The following is a 19,786-nucleotide window of genomic DNA, read 5'->3' on the forward strand; positions in this document are numbered from 1 at the left end:
GGCAGTGAGGCCTCTCTGCTCTGCGGCTTCAGGGCTGTTTGGCTTCGCTCTACCGCTTGGAGCCTGAGTATGCAGATTAACCGCCATCTTTTAGCTTCTATAATTGAAACATTGTATCTTTTGGAGCTGTTGCTTCAGGAGCTCAGAGCCCCGCAGCTGCAGGCGGGAACCTTGGTTTCCTCTATCGCTGGGGCAACCAAGCATCCTGTTCTCAGCTGCCTGGCTGCCTGCCGCCATCTTGGCTGACAGTTAATTTGCATATACTCACTGATTAGCCAATGAAAAGGGTAGCGGTCGTACGCTAATTACCATGTTTCTCTTTTATTAGTGTAGATAGACTAGTGGCCGAATTTTGTGCATGGGGGGGGGGTGTCCCTCAGCCCGGCCTGCACCCTCCCTCTCCAATATGGGACCCCTTGCGGGATGTCCGATTAGCTGTTTAGGATCGGGCCTAAACCGGCAGTTGGACATCCCTCTCGCAATCTGGGACCGCTGGCTCCTAACCACTCACCTGCCTGCCTGCATGATTGCCCCTAACCACTCTACCTGCTGGCCTGATCGCCCCTAACCACCTCTGCCTCTGCTCCGCCACCATGGCTTTGTCCGGAAAGACGTCTGGAAGGTCTCCCAGAACGTCTCCCAGTCTAATTATCATATTACCCTTTTATTAGTATAGGTAGTCTTCTAATCCATGAACATAGTGTGTCTCTCCGTTTATTTAGGTTTTTGATTTCTTTCATCAGCATTTGTAGTTTGCAAAATACAGAGTCAATGGGTTTTTTTTGTTGTTAATACTTACCTGAGGATATTTTTTTCCATTGATTTTTAGAAAAAGTAAAAGGGAGGGTGGGCAAGAGATAGATAGATAGATAGATAGATAGATAGATAGATAGATAGATAGAAAGAAACATCACTGTCAAAGAGACACATTGATTAGTTGCCTACTGCACCCACCCTGACCAGGGCCAGGGAAAGAACCTGCAAGCCAGGTACATAACTTTGACCAAGAATTGAACCTGTGAACTTTGCTACACAGGCAACACTCTACCCTACCACTGAGCAATACCAAGCAGATCAAGATTTTATATATTTTTATTATATTTCTATCTAAGTATAAAACAGAGCAGGGTAATGGAGGGTGGGGTTGTAATTTCAAGTAGGGTAGTCAAGGTCAGATTTGAGAAAAAACCTGAAAGACATGAGGAGGTTTGTCATGCTGGTATCTGTGAGAAGAACATAGCTAGTAGTGCAAAAGCTTTACCAGTGCAAAAGCTTTACCACTGCAGAAGGTCTAAGGCATGAACATTCTAGGCACTGGAATAGTGAAGAGACTAGTAGAATCATGAAGCAAATGAAAGGTAGAGTAGTAGGAGAGGCATTCAGAGAAAGAATGAAGGGCCAAATCTGTATAGCACCTTTTACATCAGGCCTTACACAAGACTTTGGCTTTTATCCTGAGTAAAATGGTTAGCTACTGGAGGCATCTGTGGAGAGGAGGGCCATTATTGGACTTTGATTTTGGGAGACTCCCTCTGAGAAAAGACTGTAAGTGATCAGGGAGAAAGAAGTGAGCATTTTAGGAGGCTATTGCCATAAACCAGAAGTGATTGGATTCTAAAAGTTTGTTCATTTAACAAATACACATTGACCAATGGTGGAGGCTGTAGAAAGTTATCAATGATACCACCCAAACTCAGGCAATGATCAGGAGAGTGACAACTGTGAAACAAAATTTGGGAAGAAAAATACATTACAGTGGTATGAATAACCATCTAATTACAAGTATTAAAACCTAATTAGTATTCAGTTTATAACACCCAGGGTGCAAACAGCAGTGTATGGGAAGCCTAGGATGCTGTCAGACCCATCCTCTTTTTTTTAAATATATTTTATTGATTTTTTACAGAGAGGAAGGGAGAGGGATAGAGAGTTAGAAACATCGATGAGAGAAAAACATCAATCAGCTGCCTCCTGCACACTCCCCACTGGGTATGTGCCCGCAACCAAGGTATATGCCCTTGGCCAGAATCGAACCTGGGACCCTTGAGTCCACAGGCTGATGCTCTATCCACCGAGCCAAACCGGTCAGGGCTAGACCCATCCTCTTTGCTTGGATGACCATCAGAGTCTCTATTGTCTGCAATGGGTCTCCACAGAAATAAGTATGGCAAATCTACTAGATTTTCCGAAGTTATAAGGACTCAATATTAGGAATTGATTCAGTATTAGGGAATTGATTTAGCTGAGCTAGTACTGCACCATAGGTTTAATCCTTGAGAAACACAAAACCGAGTCTATCCCATTAATTTGAGAAGAGAAGCAGAATTTTACTTATTCTCTTTTTTTTTGCATTTAGGTATTGTATCTCCATTCTTTTTTTTAAAATATTGATTAAGTTATTACATATGTGTACTTATCCCCATGTTACCCTCCATCTCCCCACTCATGCCCTCACCCCCTGTTGTCTGTGTCCATTGGTTAGGCCTATATGCTTGCCTTTGGTTGATCTCTCCCCCTTACTCCCACCCTTCCCTACCTTCCCTCTGAAATTTAATATTTTTGTTTAACAGTTAATTTTTTTATTTTGAGGTAATTTTAGACTTACAGAAGAGTTGCAGAAGCAGTAGAGTTTCTCTATACCCTTCACCCAGTTTCCTTTTATGTTGATATCTTACATAATTATAAAAAAAATGATCAAAACTGAGAAATTAACCTTGGTACATCATAGCAACTAAAATACAAACCTTATTTTGATTTCACCAGTTTTCCCAGTAAAGTCTTTTTTATGTTCTAGGATCCAATCCAAGATCCCATATAGCATTTAGGTGGTCATTTTGATAGAATGTCCTTCAATTTCAACTTGTCTTCTGTTTTCTCATATGCTGGAATTTAATTTTTAACAATGGTTGTGTTTAACAATTGGCTCACAAAGTTCCTAAATATTTAACAAGTGGCTCTCATGAGTCACAACAAGCCAGCTTCAGCATAACTCTATATAGGACACTAAAGCCAAATTGACAATTTATTTAAAAAATAAAATAAAAATCCACAAATACTTATTGAGCGCCCTCTAGGGGCTAGTGCTGGGGATATGAAGATGACCAAAATACAGTCCTTGCCATTGAGAAAACTACAGGTTAGGGGACTTGACAGAGTCCTAGCAGAAAATACCCCTAGAGTGTTTAGTGATGTCATAGGGGGAATAGAATGTGCTGGAGTTCTCAGAGGTGGGAGGGATCAACTCTGCCTGGGGAGGTCAAGGAAGGCTTTACAGAGGAAGTAAAGGATGAGCAAGAGCTTCCCAGGTGGGAAACAAGGTGATAAGATGATGTGTGAACTGAGTCTTCATGCATGAACGGGAATAAGCCAGTCAGTTGAGAAAGCAGAAGGAAAAAGTCACCATTTATTCTTTCATTTGGTAAGCACTTATTAGGTGTCAATTCTGTACTGGGCTCTGGAAATACCCAAACATGTAATGAATAAGGGTACTCAAGTGTGACAAGGGTTGCGATGGCATGAGATAATGTCTAGGCTGTATTTAAGATGAGGCAGTGTTCACACGTGTGAAGAAGGCAATATGCACGAGCTGGGCTCATAAGAGTACCAGGGGGAAGCTCTCAGGCCACTACCATTATTTCATCTAGCACAACTAACAGCTCTGCCAAAGGACAACTGATGTCAGAACTTTCCTATGAAGGTACCCCATGTTTACAGCCCCCTTCTCTTCAGCCCCTCATACCCAGACCCCCATGTACAGACTCCTGGGAGGTACACCCAGACCACTGCTTTGGGCAGATAGCATATAAATGCTCACAGGATGAGGTAATGTTGACAACGTATCAAGAACCAACTTGATCTGAGACCAAGACCCCCTCAGAAGAGATTCTATATCACTTCCTCAGCCGCTTCTACATCACAACCCAGCCCTATTATACTGCTTTATTTTCTTCATACATTTATTACCATCTGAAGGTATTTGTCTTTACAGTTGACCCTTGAGTAACACAGGTTTCAACAGATTTGAAAAAATCATACAGGAATTTTTTTCAATAAATACTGTAAATGTATTTTCCCCTCCTTATGAATTCTTAATAACATTTTCTTTTCTCTAGCTTATTTTATTGTAAGAATACAGTATATAATACATATACAAAATATGTGTTAATTGACTATGTTATCAGTAAGGCTTCTGGTCAACAGTATATTATTAATAGTTAAGTTTAGGAGGAGTCAAAAGTTATATGCAAATTTTCAACTGTGGAAGGGTTGGTGCCCTTAATTCCTTAATCTCTACATTGTTCAAGTCAAATGCACGTCCTTTGCCTGTCTCCCTTCACTAAAATCTCAGCTCCTCAACGATAGAATCCTTATTGCCGAATTCATTTATTAAGTCTAATAATTTTTTGATGGAGTCTTTAGGGTACTTATTCTTTTCTGCTACTCAGCCCATGATGATATGTGATCCCAGATCACACCTTTAGTTTTTGATACATGCATTCATGATGCTTGATATAATTAAATGGATTTTTGGATGTTTTTGAGGTACATTGCCCCTCTATCCTCAGAGTACTTTGGCCTATATAATGTAGATCCTCATTAGGCAAAGGCTTACAAATCTTCAATGAGTTTATAAGGATGGATTATAAAATTAAATCAGGGTTTTAATATTGAAACTTACAAGCTGTAATTTTATTTGTGCAAATTTTCTTCCTCCTGCTATACTAGTACATATCTATAAATAGCATGTATTCTGTATAATCCCAGTACTAGTTATAGACTATTTACTTGTTTTAAAAAGTAATTTCAACTGGAATGAATATCTATGCCTTAATAGAAGTAAAAGTTGTTGAAGTTATTTCTTTGACTACTTTATCATTTTTTGGGGGCATGAAATTATCCATAAGGGGACTCAAAACTTAATGGAAGCCTCCTGAAATAATAAATATGAATTCTCTAGTTTGTTATAGAGCTATTGGGTAACATCATCTTAGAAGTAGGACACTTACCACTCTAAGATATTGTCCTACTTACCATATCCTAGATTGGGGAGCAGGGGGGCAATGGGAGAAAATGGGGACATCTGTAATACTTTCAACAATAAAGATAAATTTAAAAGATTAAGAGAGAGGGGAAAATAAATGAATTCTTTCCCTAGCCTCCCTAAAAATTGGTCATCTAGCCTCTACTCACACATCTTCATCAAGAGGAACTCACTGCATATTAGAACAACTCAATCTTATCAAATAGGCATCCCAAGCTCTTATACCTATTGGCCCCACTGGAATAAATCAGAGTTGGCCTATTTGCTCTTTCACTTGAAAACCCTTTAAATACTTGCAGCCCAATATCCCTGCCCTTTAGACCTTTCCCCAAGCTGATGGCTTTCCTCTAGAAGTGTATATGTTAAAGTTTCCTCCTAACTATTGATAACCTGAATGGTGAGCAGAGGTGTTTTCCCGGGGTCATGTCTCACAATGCCAGAAGATTTAAGCAAAAGTGTGGAAAATTTATTATAAGCAGATTCAGACTCCCCACAAGGTGACGGGGACCCAAAAATGGACTGCCTGTTAAAGCCTTGTAGTCCAGGGGTATATATTTGCTACAAGCCTGCTCTATGTCTACCTGTGACACCACCTATTTGATTGCCTCAATTGTTTTTGCCCAGCAACGGACCTGAACTTTCCCTGTTTCTATGTGTTCTTTCTATGTCCCTATGCTGAACTTTTTCTGTTCCTATGTGTTTGTACATTTTGTTTACTGCAGGCCCTCCCTTGGTTTCCCATGCCTCCTGCTTTTTCTTTTTCTTTTAATTTTTTAATGAGAGCTTTAATTTATTTTTTCTTTAAAGTTTCCAGAGGAAACCAATTTCCTTCATACATAGCAAACATATGTGTCCCTGTGTGTTTATGTATAGAAAGAGAACAGGCCAAGGAATTAAGTAATTTGAATTTTAGTTAGAACCATATCTTTTTTCTCTCTTTATTGATTAAGGTATTACATATGTGTTCTTATCCCCCACATTGCCTCCCCCACTCATGCTCTCATCCCCCTAATGTCTGTGTACATTGATTATGCTTATATGCATGCATACAAATCCTTTGGTTGATCTCTTCTCCTTCCTTCCACCCTCCCCTGCCTTCCCTCTGAGGTTTGATGGTCTGATTGATGATTCTCTGTCTCTGGATCTGTTTTTGTTCATCAGTTTATGTTGTTCATTATAATCCACAAATGAGTAAGATCATGTAATATCTTTCTCCAACTGACTTATTTCGCTTAGTATAATGCTCTCCAGGTCCATTCATGCTGTTGCAAATGGTAAGAGTTCCTTCCTTTTTATAGCAGTGTAGTATTCCATTGTGTAGATGTACCACAGTTTTTTAATCCACTCATCTGCTGATGGGCACTTAGGCTGTTTCCAAATCTTAACTATTGTAAATTGTGCTTCTATGAACATAGGGGTGAATATATCTTTTCTGATTAGTATTTCTAGTTTTTTGGGATATATTCCTAAAAGTAGGATCACTGGGTCAAATGGGAGTTCCGTTCTTAGTTTTTTGAGGAAACTCCATACTATTCTCTATAGTGGCTGCACCAGTCTGCATTCCCACCAGCAGTGCATGAAGATTCCTTTTTCTCTGCATCCTCACCAGTCCAGAAACATTTTATTATTTCTGCTTTGTTGGTTCCTGTGGTTAGGCTGGCTCAAACTGCCATTTCTGCCCTTGCCTATGTTTCACCTGCCTTTGTTTTCCATTGGACCCCTGCCCTATCTGCCTGCATTTCAAGTTTACCCTCTCACTATTGACATTCTTGGTTTTGAATACCAAACACTTTGGTATCTCAGTTTAATCTATCCTGGAGATTCCTGAGTTTTCTGCCTCAAAAGTCCATTTACTTTAATATGAAGACCTCTCCATAATGTTTCTGTGTCTGTCAGGGATAGAAAGGGAGGGAGCCCAACCATCTGGAAAACAAGCTAGCTCAAAATCATTCCGGATACTACTCTTCACGTATGGACAGGAGACAAAGGATGTCAATATAGTAAAATATTTGATTCTCCCTACACAGCCCCACTCCCCAAATATAATTAGCCAAATATGTTTGCTGGAATCTTCTAAAAACTGTCAGTCTATTCTGACTCCCCATACTACAGCTGACTAATTGCTAGCAGTTACATTTGATAGTAGTGAATTAGACCACTCATGCCCTATTTTATTAGTAAGGTGATATAACCTGCCCACAAATAGGGCAGTGTTTTTCATCTCATAGCACACATAAACCAATTACTAAAATTCTGCAGCACACCAACAAATTATATTTTTTTGCCAATCTCACAAAAAATAGGTATAACTTTTATTTCATTCACACTGGACGGCTATTATTGTGTTAGCTGTTGAGATTTTTTTTTATTTGACAATGTAAGGGGAAAGAGGTCAGTTCCCTGACTAAATAGTCAGGTATTGATTGTGTCTTGTGGCACACCAATGTGCCACGGCACACCAGGGTGTCACAGCACACCAGTTGAAAATTGCTGAGTTAGGGTAAGGCTACCTCCGACTTTTCAGGGACTAAATTGGACCAATTAATCAACCATTGGTTCTGCTGTTCAGTGACTGACCATCAGGAACAAATGCTAATTTGCTTGGTTTGGGTTCATTAATAGTAGCTAATATTCATTCATTGCTTATTATGTATAAGAAAATGTGTTAAGGATTAGGTCATTTAATCCTCATAACAAATTTATCAGAGAAGTTTCACCATCCACATTTTACAGATAAAAGAAATGTTCAGAGGTGCTCAGTGACTTGTCCTGAGTCACACAGCCAGTAAATAGTGGAGACAGGATTCAAATTTTAATCTGTATCACTGTAAAAACCCAAACTCTTAATCTTTACATTATTTCTATAGTTGTCTACAGAATATAGATCTGTAGTTGTAACATCAGGCTTAAGGCTTATCATGCAAGCCTGTGGCAAGGATAGAGGTGGCGCATTCTGGTGGGTAAGATATTCTAGCAGAGATGTTATCAGTTAATTATTAGCTATCCATTTGTTTTCACCCCATGTATAATTATCTAGAACCTACTGAGATATCCTTTCCACTCCTACCACCCACTCCTGGATCTCAACCTACAAAAAAAGTTCTCTCTGGATTCCAAAATGTGAAATATAAGGTAGGGTAAAGAAATTTATCCTGTGAATAAGAGAAGCCTAGAGCACATATAACTCAGAATCTTCCTTCCCCTATCTAGTAATAAGTTCTTATTTAATGGGAGACTCCTGAATAATTGCCTCTGTGTTAGATATCTAACCTTCAACAATGACTAAAATGGTAGGGTTTTAGGTCAAGCAACCTCCCCAGCAAGTAGATGGAGAAGATATGTTAAATCAGATATGATCTTGGGAGCTTCCACTGATTGAAGCTCTTTGTAGAGCTAATTGTATAGATAAGTGGGTCTCAACTTTCTGGCCCTTTAAATACAGTTCCTCATGTTGTGACCCAACCATAAAATTATTTTCGTTGCTACTTCATAACTGTAATGTTGCTACTGTTATGAATCCTAATGTAAATATCTGATATGCAGGATGGTCTTAGGCGACCCCTGTGAAAGGGTCGTTCGACCGCCAAAGAAGTCGTGACCCACAGGTTGAGAACCGCTGCTATAGATGCATGATGAAGGTCACCAGTTAAGAATTTGGATATTGCATCCACTTTGCATGAGAACATGCTCTACATGTGCAGAGTTTTGGCAATGTTTTCATCTATGATAAAGCCACTGAGCTAGCAGTTAACCAGGTCAATCAGCTTCTTTGTTTTCCCAGCACAAGAAGTTATACTGAATAATTGTGCTAGCTCCTTGGTTGAAAAATAAAAGATGTGTGTGTGTGTGTGTGTGTGTGTGTGTGTGTGTGTGTGTGTGTGTTTAAATACATTTCATATAACAAGATAACCAGGTGACTATCACAAAATTCTAGGGTCTATTGGCTATATAGTGATATACTAAATATTGCTTTCTAATTTTCAGTTGTAATGTCAAATAGATAAGCACATACTTTTATCAACAGCAATACAAAATGAAAATCTATTGGAAAAGCAATAAGAATTACTTAATGTTGCCCTAACCGGTTTGGCTCAGTGGATAGAGCGTCGGCCTGAGGACTGAAGGGTCCCAGGTTCGATTCTGGTCAGGGGCATGTACCTTGGTTGAGGGCACATCCCCAGTGGGGGGTGTAGAGGAGGCAGCTGATTGATGTTTCTCTCTCATTTCTAATTCTCTATCCCTCTCCCCCCTTCCTCTTAAAAAATCAATAAAATATATTTTAAAAAATTACTTAATGTTAATAGAGAACTTTTTAAAGAGAATAATAGGAATTTGAAATTTTTTTTTATCACCAAAGATTTGTTTCAGAAAGTTAAAAGTTATTTTTGCAATTGACTCCATATGGAGAACTGTCTTCTATTATGTTTCTCGTATTGTTCCAAAGTGAGTAAAGGGAGAAATGTAGAAATCACAAATACTTTAGCTTGAATGTACAGTCCAATGGTTAGAGATAAGATAGTTTATTATTAATAAAGAATATAACATAATTAAAATTTCACTCTTTTTTAAAAATTGTATGTTTACCCAATTGGGGTATCATTTAGAATGGGTTAGTAGTAGCACTTTATTCTTAAAATAAGCAGAATAATCAAAATAATTTTTGTTCGATGGGAGACTTTGTTCTAAAAATCAAGTCAAACCAATAGTGTCTGTATTAATTGCCTAAAATTGCCATAACAAATTGCCTCAACTTTGGTGGCTTAAAACAACAGAAATTTGACTCACAATTCTAGAGGCTAGAAGTCTGAACTCAAGGTGTTAGCAGGGCCATGCTCCTTTGAAGGCTTTAAGGTGAGGATTCTTCCTGCCTCTTCTAGCTTCTGGTGTTGCCAGGAATCCTTGGAATTTATTGGCTTGTTGATACATCATTTCAATCTCTGCCTCCATCTTTACATGGCCTTCTCCTCTCTGTGTGTGTCTACATTTCCTTCTTCTTATAAGGACACCAGTCATTGGATTAGAGCCCACACTAATCCAGTATGACCTCATCTTAAATTGATTACATCTGCAAAGACTATTTCTAAATAAGGTTATATTCATAGGCGCTGAGGATTAGGATTTCAACATACTTTTTGGGGAGACACAGTTCAATCTACAGTTAGTATCCTATAAAAGTACTATATTTTTTAAAAAAACTCAATTAAAGAAAGAGATGTCAACCAAATGAACTTCAAATATGGTATATCTGCAGGAGAGATTTTAGAAACTTAGATGAGAAATTAACAAAGGGCAAAACCAAGTACTGGAATACTCTCTCCTCACTTTGAGAATCCCTTTGCTGCCCTATACTCCTTAGGGTTAGTGGAGAGGGTGAGTAGTATCTTGTGTGACCTATCCCTGAGCATCATCTGATCCTCATTTCTCACACTGTCCTTGGTTAAGAGCACAAGCTCTAGCGTCTGATTGTTTAGGTTCAAAGTACAGACCTCCTACTTGCTAACTAGCTCTACCCCTCAGTACCAACTACTAGGTACATTGGAGGGGCTGGTTAAATTTCATGAGTTGAGTTTCTTACAGTGAAATTGTTTAGTGAATTCTGTCATGTGGTGTCAAACTCACTGCTACAACAGTGAGTTTGGGACACTTTATTATTATTTCATCAAAATATAGTACTTCATGCATATATTATTTCATTCACATACAATTGTATGTCTAGCTCTCATTTGGAACTCACTGCTCAACATGGGTTCTGATCCATTGACCTCTATAGTCTAGTGAAAATCAACATAGAACAATTTTCTGGAAATTCTTTTTTTCTAAGTATTATTTTTGACAAGTGCTGGATATTTTAACTGATCTTTGACTTAACCCCTGGCAGTCTTATCTTATATGTTCACCTTTGCTCTTGTGGATGTGTTTGAGTAATTATTCTGAAAAGAATGTTAAAACACAGCAAATGGTTTAGAATAACTCTGTTTATATCTTTTAGACAGAGATGGGAAAGGTCTTGGGAGAGAATTTTATTATGTCCTATAGCTGCTTGCAGGGGACATAAAAAAATTGATAGTTATCTTGTTTTTACTACAAGATAATACTGAAATTCATAAACTAAATTTGTAGAGACAAAGGCCTGGACCAAATGAAAGAGGTATTCTCTGTGTGTCTGGGTTGTTCATTAGTGTAGAAAGCGAATTTAGAGACAAGATGACTGGTCAGTAAACTCATTGGAGAAATGTATTCATGGGAGCAATGAAGGTATGAGCATTTACAGTAAGTAGAAGAATATATTTGTTTTTGCTTACATTGTGAAATAATTCTGAATAATTTTGAAAATCACTGGCTTCCATCTGCATCTCAAGGGAATCCTTCCAGGCCACTTTGGAAAGAATGTTTTCTTTTTTTTTTATCCCAGGTCAGTGAATATTAATGGGACAAATCATCACTCCATGGCACCAGCATGTGTATCAGTAAAGAGAAAGTTGCTTTTTGATAAAACTAGAAAACACTAAAATAGTTTCTCAGAAGAAATCACAATTTTCATTTGTAATATGTTCTGATAAAGTTGCAGAAGATTCAGGGCTTTCTTTCCTTCTCTCAGGTCAGTAGCGGTCCTTGACTTTTATTTTCGGGGCTTCATTGGAGCCCTGTCCAACTCCTGGCCTCACAAAGAACCTAATCAATACCAGGGAACTGTAGTTTACTTATGAAGCATAATGTGTGATGAAGGCTTGACCTCTAGGGCGGGAAATAGAATGTACAGTTGTAGATGAATATTCCAGGACTAAAATAGTTCTCATTTCCAACCAAAACTTGCACCAAGGAAAGAGTAACAATGTCAAGAGCCCAAGTTAGGGAGGCAGGCATCCAGGGTTCCAGAACTAGCTCTTACACCAACTACCTGTGTGATCATGAGCAGGCTGTCCTCATTTCCACATCTCTAATATAAACAGGTTTGACTAAATGTAATCTAGGAAGATTTCTTGCTCTAAAGTTGAGATGCTTCCCAATACACTATACCACTGCTGTCCCAGTGTGGCTTCTTAGATCCATCCATTTCTGTGTCCAAGCTCTTTCCCAGGCTTCTTCACTATACATTTCTATTTCTTCTCCTCCACTACTCCTTATCTTTCTCATCATTTTTTTCTTTCTTTTTCTGACCCCTCTTCTTCCCTATCACCTCAACCTAAATTAGGAATAGGTAAGTTCCCTTTGGGCTCTGTTTAATGTTCAGATGTCATTTGACTCTAATGAGGCTATTGACCTCTGTGCTTGTAGGAAAAGCAGATTTTTATTTCAAATAAAAATTTAACATATATTCAGGAGGCTTTTAATATTACTAGAGTATGATGAGATATTCTAAAGATACTTCAATAGCAACATTTTTAATCTAGCACTCAGGGACTCTTTCATGAGGACACTGACATCTTATCAGCAGTCAGTAGTCTCCCAAATCTCAATGCCTTCCGCCTCCACCCAGGGCTTTCCCCAGGGTTAAAGAGAGATGCTGATTGTATGGGATTTTTTTGTGAAACCAAGATGCTGTAACTCCAAGAGCATAGACATTACTTGGACTGGAAGCTTTAAGGGCCTTTCCACCTTAGAAGCCACATAGACATAGTCATGAGGGGTATCTCCACAGCTAGCCCTCACAGCCTTGTTGGGGCCACTACTGTGGACAACTTGTTGTTCTCCCTCTCACTGAGCAAATAGAGTTCTGACTTGTCTCATAATTTGCATAGCAGATGTTTGTAGCCTTTTATATTTTTAACAATTACAAAATACTCCCTTCCCTCTAATCTGGGACATTGGGAAATGAAGAGTATATTTGCCAAGTGCAAAGTCCCTCCCATCACAACTCCATGTGTTAATGCTATGATTATCATCCCTATTCTACATCTGAGAAAGTTAAGGCATGGAGACATTACAAAATTTGACAAAGCATATATTTCTAAAGAAGGAGCTAAACTGCTTGTCAAAACCCAGCTACATACGCCCTTGCTTTTTTGCCCCACCATAAAGTTCCTCGTGTGTGACTCCAACCCAGGCCCTTCTCAGGGGTGGGAGGTGAGGGGAGCCTTAGGTGGAGGTCCCCAGTGGTTTAGCATGCTGCTCCTATGTGATTCTGGGCCTCTGCCTGCACTCTTTTACCTGGTATGAGAAAACTCATGGACAGGGACAACAGTGTGTTGATTGCGGAGGAGTGGGGTTGGAAGAGCGCATAGAAGGGATAAATGGTGATGGGAAAAATAAAATAAATAAATAAATAATTTTTAAAAAGGTAGCCTTGGAAAAATTGTAGACACGTAACCACCATGCCACAATCACAGTTACTTCTGTAACTGGTTTGTGGTGGGACTGGAACAAGAACCCTGTCTGTTTGGTGCTGGAGTCCACGTCCTCAGCCACCATGTCCTTCCTGCTGGTGCTTGGTGGAGAGAGGAAGGGTCTCACCATTCTCTGCCTTCCCTCTTGTCATGATGTTATGATCATAAGTGCAGGGGAGATTCCCCAAATGCAACCTACAGTTGTAGATTCAAAGCTTTGGAGCATCATTTTATAAAGGAGAACCCGAAACTAAATGCATACCATGAGAATTATGGAAGTGCCAAACTAAAATGGCAGGGGACTTGGGATACCTAAAACCTGGACTTGAGGCAGAAACTAATAAGGAGAAAAATTCTGTAAAATAGACTTTTAGTATTCATACAATATACTATCTAATAAACTTGGCAATTGTCATATTTGATTCCATTTCGAGCACAGCCTGTTAGCAACAGGGAGTAACTTAATCTGTTAACTAAACACAAAGTTCAGTTCTCATAAAAACATAATAATTAGCCTTTTCTTACCTTAGGATATCAGCATCAGCAAATACTGGAATTTCTTGAAGGAAATAAGGGGGTTCTTATGTCTGTGATACTTGCCATAGCTTTGCCACTGTAGCTTTGCAAATTCAGCACTCAGGAGATTGTTTTATCCTTCTAGAGACCTTTTTTTGCAATTAGAATAGGCTGCTATACAGTGACAATAGATGATTCAGTTAAATTTATTTTGCTTGAACTACAAAGATTCATATATTATAAGCAAGCATTTTGCTGTGAATTTCTACTAAACCCTCATTTTAGCACTTTAAGAAACAAATCAATTGACCATTAATTGTTAAAGTACATAATTGTATAGAATAAGATTGAAAGAACAAACACCTGAAGATGGGGATTATCACAAACTTCTGAACAGGTAGGATGGTGCAATGATTAGGCACCCAGGAATCAGACAACCCTGGCTTCACAATCTAACTCTTCTATTCGTTTAACTGCAGGATCATAGGTAGGCCAATTATCTAACATTTTGAAGCCTCCTTCCCTTGTCTGGAGTTAATTATATGTACCTATTGTAGTACCATTGTTGTGAAGATTAATCAAGATAGTATAAATGGAGGGCTTGGCCCAGAGCCAGTGTCAAAACCATGCTCCAGTCACTGTACTACCTGTGGATTTCCACAAAAGCCAGGCTCTTTCTTGCCAATCTGAAGTTCTTATAGCCCTCTTTAGTCAGTCAGAAACACAGCCTCTATGCCCTTTACCTCCCTGGCTCATTCTGCATGTTCTTTGGTGTGCATTCAGAGGTCACCTTCTTTACAGTCTTTCTTATTATTAATTGTGTTAATTGTGATAACAGTTATGTTTTAAACAAATTAAAGAAGCATAATAAAATTCTTATATGTGGAATGGCGTAATACCTGTGATTAACTTTGAAATACTTCAGGAGAAAATGAGGGAAATTGAATGAATGAAAGAAGGTTGGTAAGATACTGATAACTGTCAAAGCCAGGATATAGGTACACAGTGTTTTAATATACATTTCCCTTTATTTTGGGGCAGCGGTTCTCAACCTGTGGGTCTCGACCCCTTTGGCGGTCGAACGACCCTTTCACAGGGGTCGCCTAAGACCATACTGCATATCAGATATTTACATTACGATTCATAACAGTAGCAATATTACAATTATGAAGTTAGCAACGAAAAGTATTTTATGGTTGGGTCACAACATGAGGAACTGTATTTAAAGGGCCAGAAGGTTGAGAACCACTGCTTTGGGGTACATTGTAAATTTTTCTATAAAAAATAAACAAAACTTCTTTGAACTCCCTCCCCAAGCTGAGGTGTCCTTCCAATATACTCATTAACAATGCTATTATATTATCTCTTAAATGCTCTCCTTAATAATCTGTTTCCTGCATAGTCTTCACTATTAGACCATGGGCTCCTTCAAGGCAGAGGCCTGCACATTATTCATTGATGTATCACCATTCCTGGGACAAAACATAAAAAATGTAAAAGAATCATTTGGGAGCAAATTATTTATTGAGTTGAATATACATTTTGTTTGGAATGCCTCTTTCATGTTTTGAAGCCTCTTTCTCTGAGCAGCTTCTTTTCAGGACCTTCTGAGAGCAGTCTCAGCTGCTGATAATGCCCTCCTATTTCAGCCACTGGCTTTTAGAATTAATTCAGGAGAAAAGCCATTATAACACATCCTGTGCTCAGAATTGAAAATGTTCCAGCACTAGTTGTCTTTAATTAGAAGTAGGTGAATTTCCACTCTGCTCAAAGAATGAAATGTCCACCTTCTCCCAAAAGTTTTAAGCTGAAACTTTGCTTTAACAGATGTGTACATAACACTTCCTCAACAGTTCTCCAGGAATGGCTGTGGTCTCCAAAAATATAATTTTCTAGGTTTTGAATATAGATTTAAGGCACATTTATGACAATGTTCATGGTGCTACCTACAGGTCTCTTAAATGTCCACTTTCCTGGCACTTTGACATTGTGTATAAAAGTAACAACATATATTTAAAACACACGGCATGTATTTGAAGACCTAAGTGTTGATGTCAGGATCATTTCATTTAATTGTCAAATTTATAGCACTGTAGAAGCATTGAGGCCTATCATCATCAAATAATTAGAAGCAAGTTAGTCACTCAGTCAACAACTATCTCTTAACTTCTTATCATATGTTCCAGACCCTGTTCTAGGCACTAGGATTATAGTAGAGGATGAACCACAGAAACACCTCTGCCCTATGGAGTTTACATTTTGGGGAGTTTCACTAGTTCTATCTTAGAGATGCAAACAACTAGTAGGAGAGTTCTAATTGGAAGACCTCAGTCAGAGTTATTCATTAATGTGCAATACTCATCCCTTCTCATCTACTAGTCAAGGGCCTTACCATAATCACTCTCATCTTCTCCCTCTGCATCATCAGTTTTCTTTCCTGTACTGATTTATTTTTCATCAACATACACACCATGTCACAATTTCTTCCAATTAAGAAAAGACCCTCTTGACCCCATATTCCTCTCTAGCTACCACCCTGTTTTTTACAGTAAAAATTCCTGAAAAAAGTTGCCTATACTAATTGTTTCCACTTTCTCTCCTCCTGAATAGTCACTTTTTCTCCTCGCATTCTCTCTGGAACCCACTCATGTCAGCTATTCCCTTCCACTGGAATAGCTTTTTTCAAACTCACTTATGACCTGCACTCTGTTAAACCCAATGATCAACCCCCACGTCCTTATTTTGCATGACCTGTCAGAAGCATTTGACTGTTTATCAATTCCTTCTCTTTGAATCATATCTGTGACACTAGATTCTCCTGATTTTCCTCTTCCTTTACTAACCATTTCTTCTCAGGGGATCCTTCATTCTCTAAATTATCTTTTTCTGGAGTATTATCCACCTCAGGAAATGGCAATCCCATTTTTCCGGTAAAAAATCCTCACGTCATGCTTCACTCCTCTCTTTCTCTTATCCAACATCCTATCCTCTAGAAAATCCTTTCAGCATTACCTTCAAAATATATGTAGAACCTGATAATTTCTCTGACCTGTACTGCTCTCATGTTGGTCCAAACCAACATCATCTCTTGTCTGTATTAGCATTAATATAGCCTTATAAAATACCCATATGCCTTTACCCTTGCCCTCTATAGCCTGTTCATAGCGGCCAGAGTGGTTGTGCTGGAATATAAATCAGATCCTATCATTCCCTTCCTCAGATGGCTCCCTCCAATGGCTTCCTATCTCCTTTAGAGTAAGAGTCAAGTTTCTATAATCACCTACAAGATCTTTATGTTTATTCCTTCTTCCTGGAATACTTTCCTCACTGATATTCACATGGTTTGCTTCTTCTGCCTCTCAAATATCATGTTCACAGTAAGACCTTCCCTGACCACTCTATTTAAAACTATAACCTTCCTCTCCCCATACTCCATACTCTCTTCCTTGTTTTATTTTTATCCATAGGACTTGCCATAGTTTAACATACTACATATTTTACTTTCTTATTTATCTTCTACACACATATTCTATAAACAGTAGAAGAATCAGGGACTTTTATCTGTTTTAATCATTGCTGAATCCACAGTGTATAGAACAATGCCAAGAATAAGGTAGGCACTCAGTAACTATTGATTTCTTGAGTGAATGAAGACTTATTATTTTCCAGACCAAGAGATACAGTAATCAACAAGACATGATCCTATTTCTATTAGGAGGAGAAATAGAAAAGTTACCAGAATATCTGTTCAATATGTTAATTGCAATACTTGGGATACATGCCAAGAGAGCTATGGGAACACATGGTAGACACTCAATAAATGCCTGTTAAATGTTGAGTGAATAATTTCAAGTTAGTTTTATTAATAACAACAGAAATACTACTCTTGAAACATTAACAACGTCCTAATGACTCATCCTTTTCATTCCCTGGGGAAGAACTGGAAACTAAAGAGATCTTGGTGTTGTAACACTGCCCAGCTCTACCTTGCAAAACCTGAAGCATTGATCTTTGTTATATGTTAAAATTACAAAGTAAAACTAGAGTTAAACTGAAAGCAAAAGACAAAAATGTGCCAGGATAGGTAGTTCCCAAGAGAATTGCAATGAGACATTAGTCTGCATTAAGATGTAAGTCTCATAGCCCTTTTAGTCAATATTTGCTGATTGTATATTTATTTTAGCCAAAGGTGAGTCAGTTTGAGAAGGAGAAAATAACAGAAGCATGAATTATTTTGGTTAAATGGAACCTTCCCCCACTGCTAAAATTTTGCACTGGAGCTATGTCTGACAACAAAGCAATAGATTAAAAAAAAATTGAATCAACCAATTGTTCTGTCCACATAACACATATTATTTTACTTCTTTTCCCACTGAATTTATATTGTGTATATGTGTTCTTAAGGGTAGAAAATGGGCCAGTGGAGGGGAGGGTATTATAAGATCCATTTGGGTACAGATCCTTCTCTTGTTCTCATTGTTTAGCTTTTCCTGGATTGTAAGAGATCAGGAGTCAGTATAGACTGTTTTGCAGCCATACCAAACATTGTTTACATATTGGGATCCAAGATACTCATGTTTTACATTTCTTCACATCTTGGGAATAGTACACTTTTATCTGTACTAGAAATAGACTAAGTAAGGACCATTGATAGTTGGTACTGTAGAATAGGGATACTCACCTAAGCACAGTGAAGAGAATGAGAAGAGGACCATGGCTGAATTTATGGGAAACTCTACATTGAAGGGGGCCCATAAGAGAAAGAATGCGAAGAGAGCAGTCAGAGAAGTTGGAAATGTGGTCTATTTCGGTAGACAAGGCAAGAAAGGATTTATGATGGAGGTGAGCAGTGTCGTGTGCTTCTGAATGGTCAAATAAGATGAGGACTAACCAAAAGGTGATGTTTGCACAACATGTAAATGTACTAAATGTCACTGACTTATACAATTTAAATGGTTATTTTATGTTAATGTGAGTGTTATCTCAATAAAAAATAAGATTAGGGTTGAGAAGTGGTCAATGGATTAAGAAGTCATTAAGACTTGTATGAGAGCAGCATCAGTAATGTGGTAGGAGTAGAAGCCAGACTCCAGTCAATTGAGGCATGACTAGGTATTAAGAAAGGGGTTGCAAGGAATATAGAGAAATCTTTCAAAACGTGGAAAAATAGGGTTAGAGTTGGAGGGTTTAAGGAGGGTGTTGTTTATTCGCTGTAAAATGTGTGTGTATGGTGGGTTAGGGGGGAGACCTGAGCCTTTATATTATTAACTGAGGAGAAGGAGCCAATGAGAGGTAGGGGTTGAGGATACAGAGAGACATTGGCTGTCTGATAGAGCAAGGACCTTGTGGAGGAGATGCTGATAGGAGCCAGAGAAAAGATAAAAGGGTGAGGCTTAAATAGAAGGCAGTCTATGCCTCCCCTCAATGGAAGGCAGAAAGTAGGGATGCCAAGGCAGGAGATGTGGAGATAAAGTTGGGAATATTTCCATTTACTCTCATTGTCTCCATGAAATGGAAAGCAAGGGCAATGCATAGAAGAATGATTAAAACTAGGCACTTGGAATAGCTCCATGAGGTTACCGGAAGCTAAGACTTCTTTCCTATAATTCATAATGGGAGAACAAAAACTGGCCTCAAGTTTTTTTCATTTTAATTTATTTCAAATGTTTATATTGGGCTCATACTTTTTTATCTTATAAATCCTCATCACCCCCCCCCCACACACACACACACATATTTCAATTTTGAATTTCGCTTGGGTAATGAGTAAATATAATAATAATAATCTACACTAATAAAAGAGAAACATGGTAATTGGCGTACGACCACTACCCTTCCCATTGGCTAATCAGGGAGATATGTAAATTAACTGACAGCCAAGATGGCGGCTGGCAGCCAGGCAGCT

At 38.5% G+C, this 19,786-nt stretch overlaps 1 pseudogene; it reads left to right on the forward strand.

Annotated features, from left to right (window-relative positions):
* The first annotated feature begins 18,594 nt into the window (after window positions 1-18,594).
* The window catches only part of LOC102254699, a 33,649-nt pseudogene continuing 32,457 nt past the window's right edge, over window positions 18,595-19,786 (forward strand).

The sequence above is a fragment of the Myotis brandtii genome, unplaced genomic scaffold, assembly GCF_000412655.1.
Source record: "Myotis brandtii unplaced genomic scaffold, ASM41265v1 scaffold345, whole genome shotgun sequence".
Classification (NCBI taxonomy): domain Eukaryota; kingdom Metazoa; phylum Chordata; class Mammalia; order Chiroptera; family Vespertilionidae; genus Myotis; species Myotis brandtii.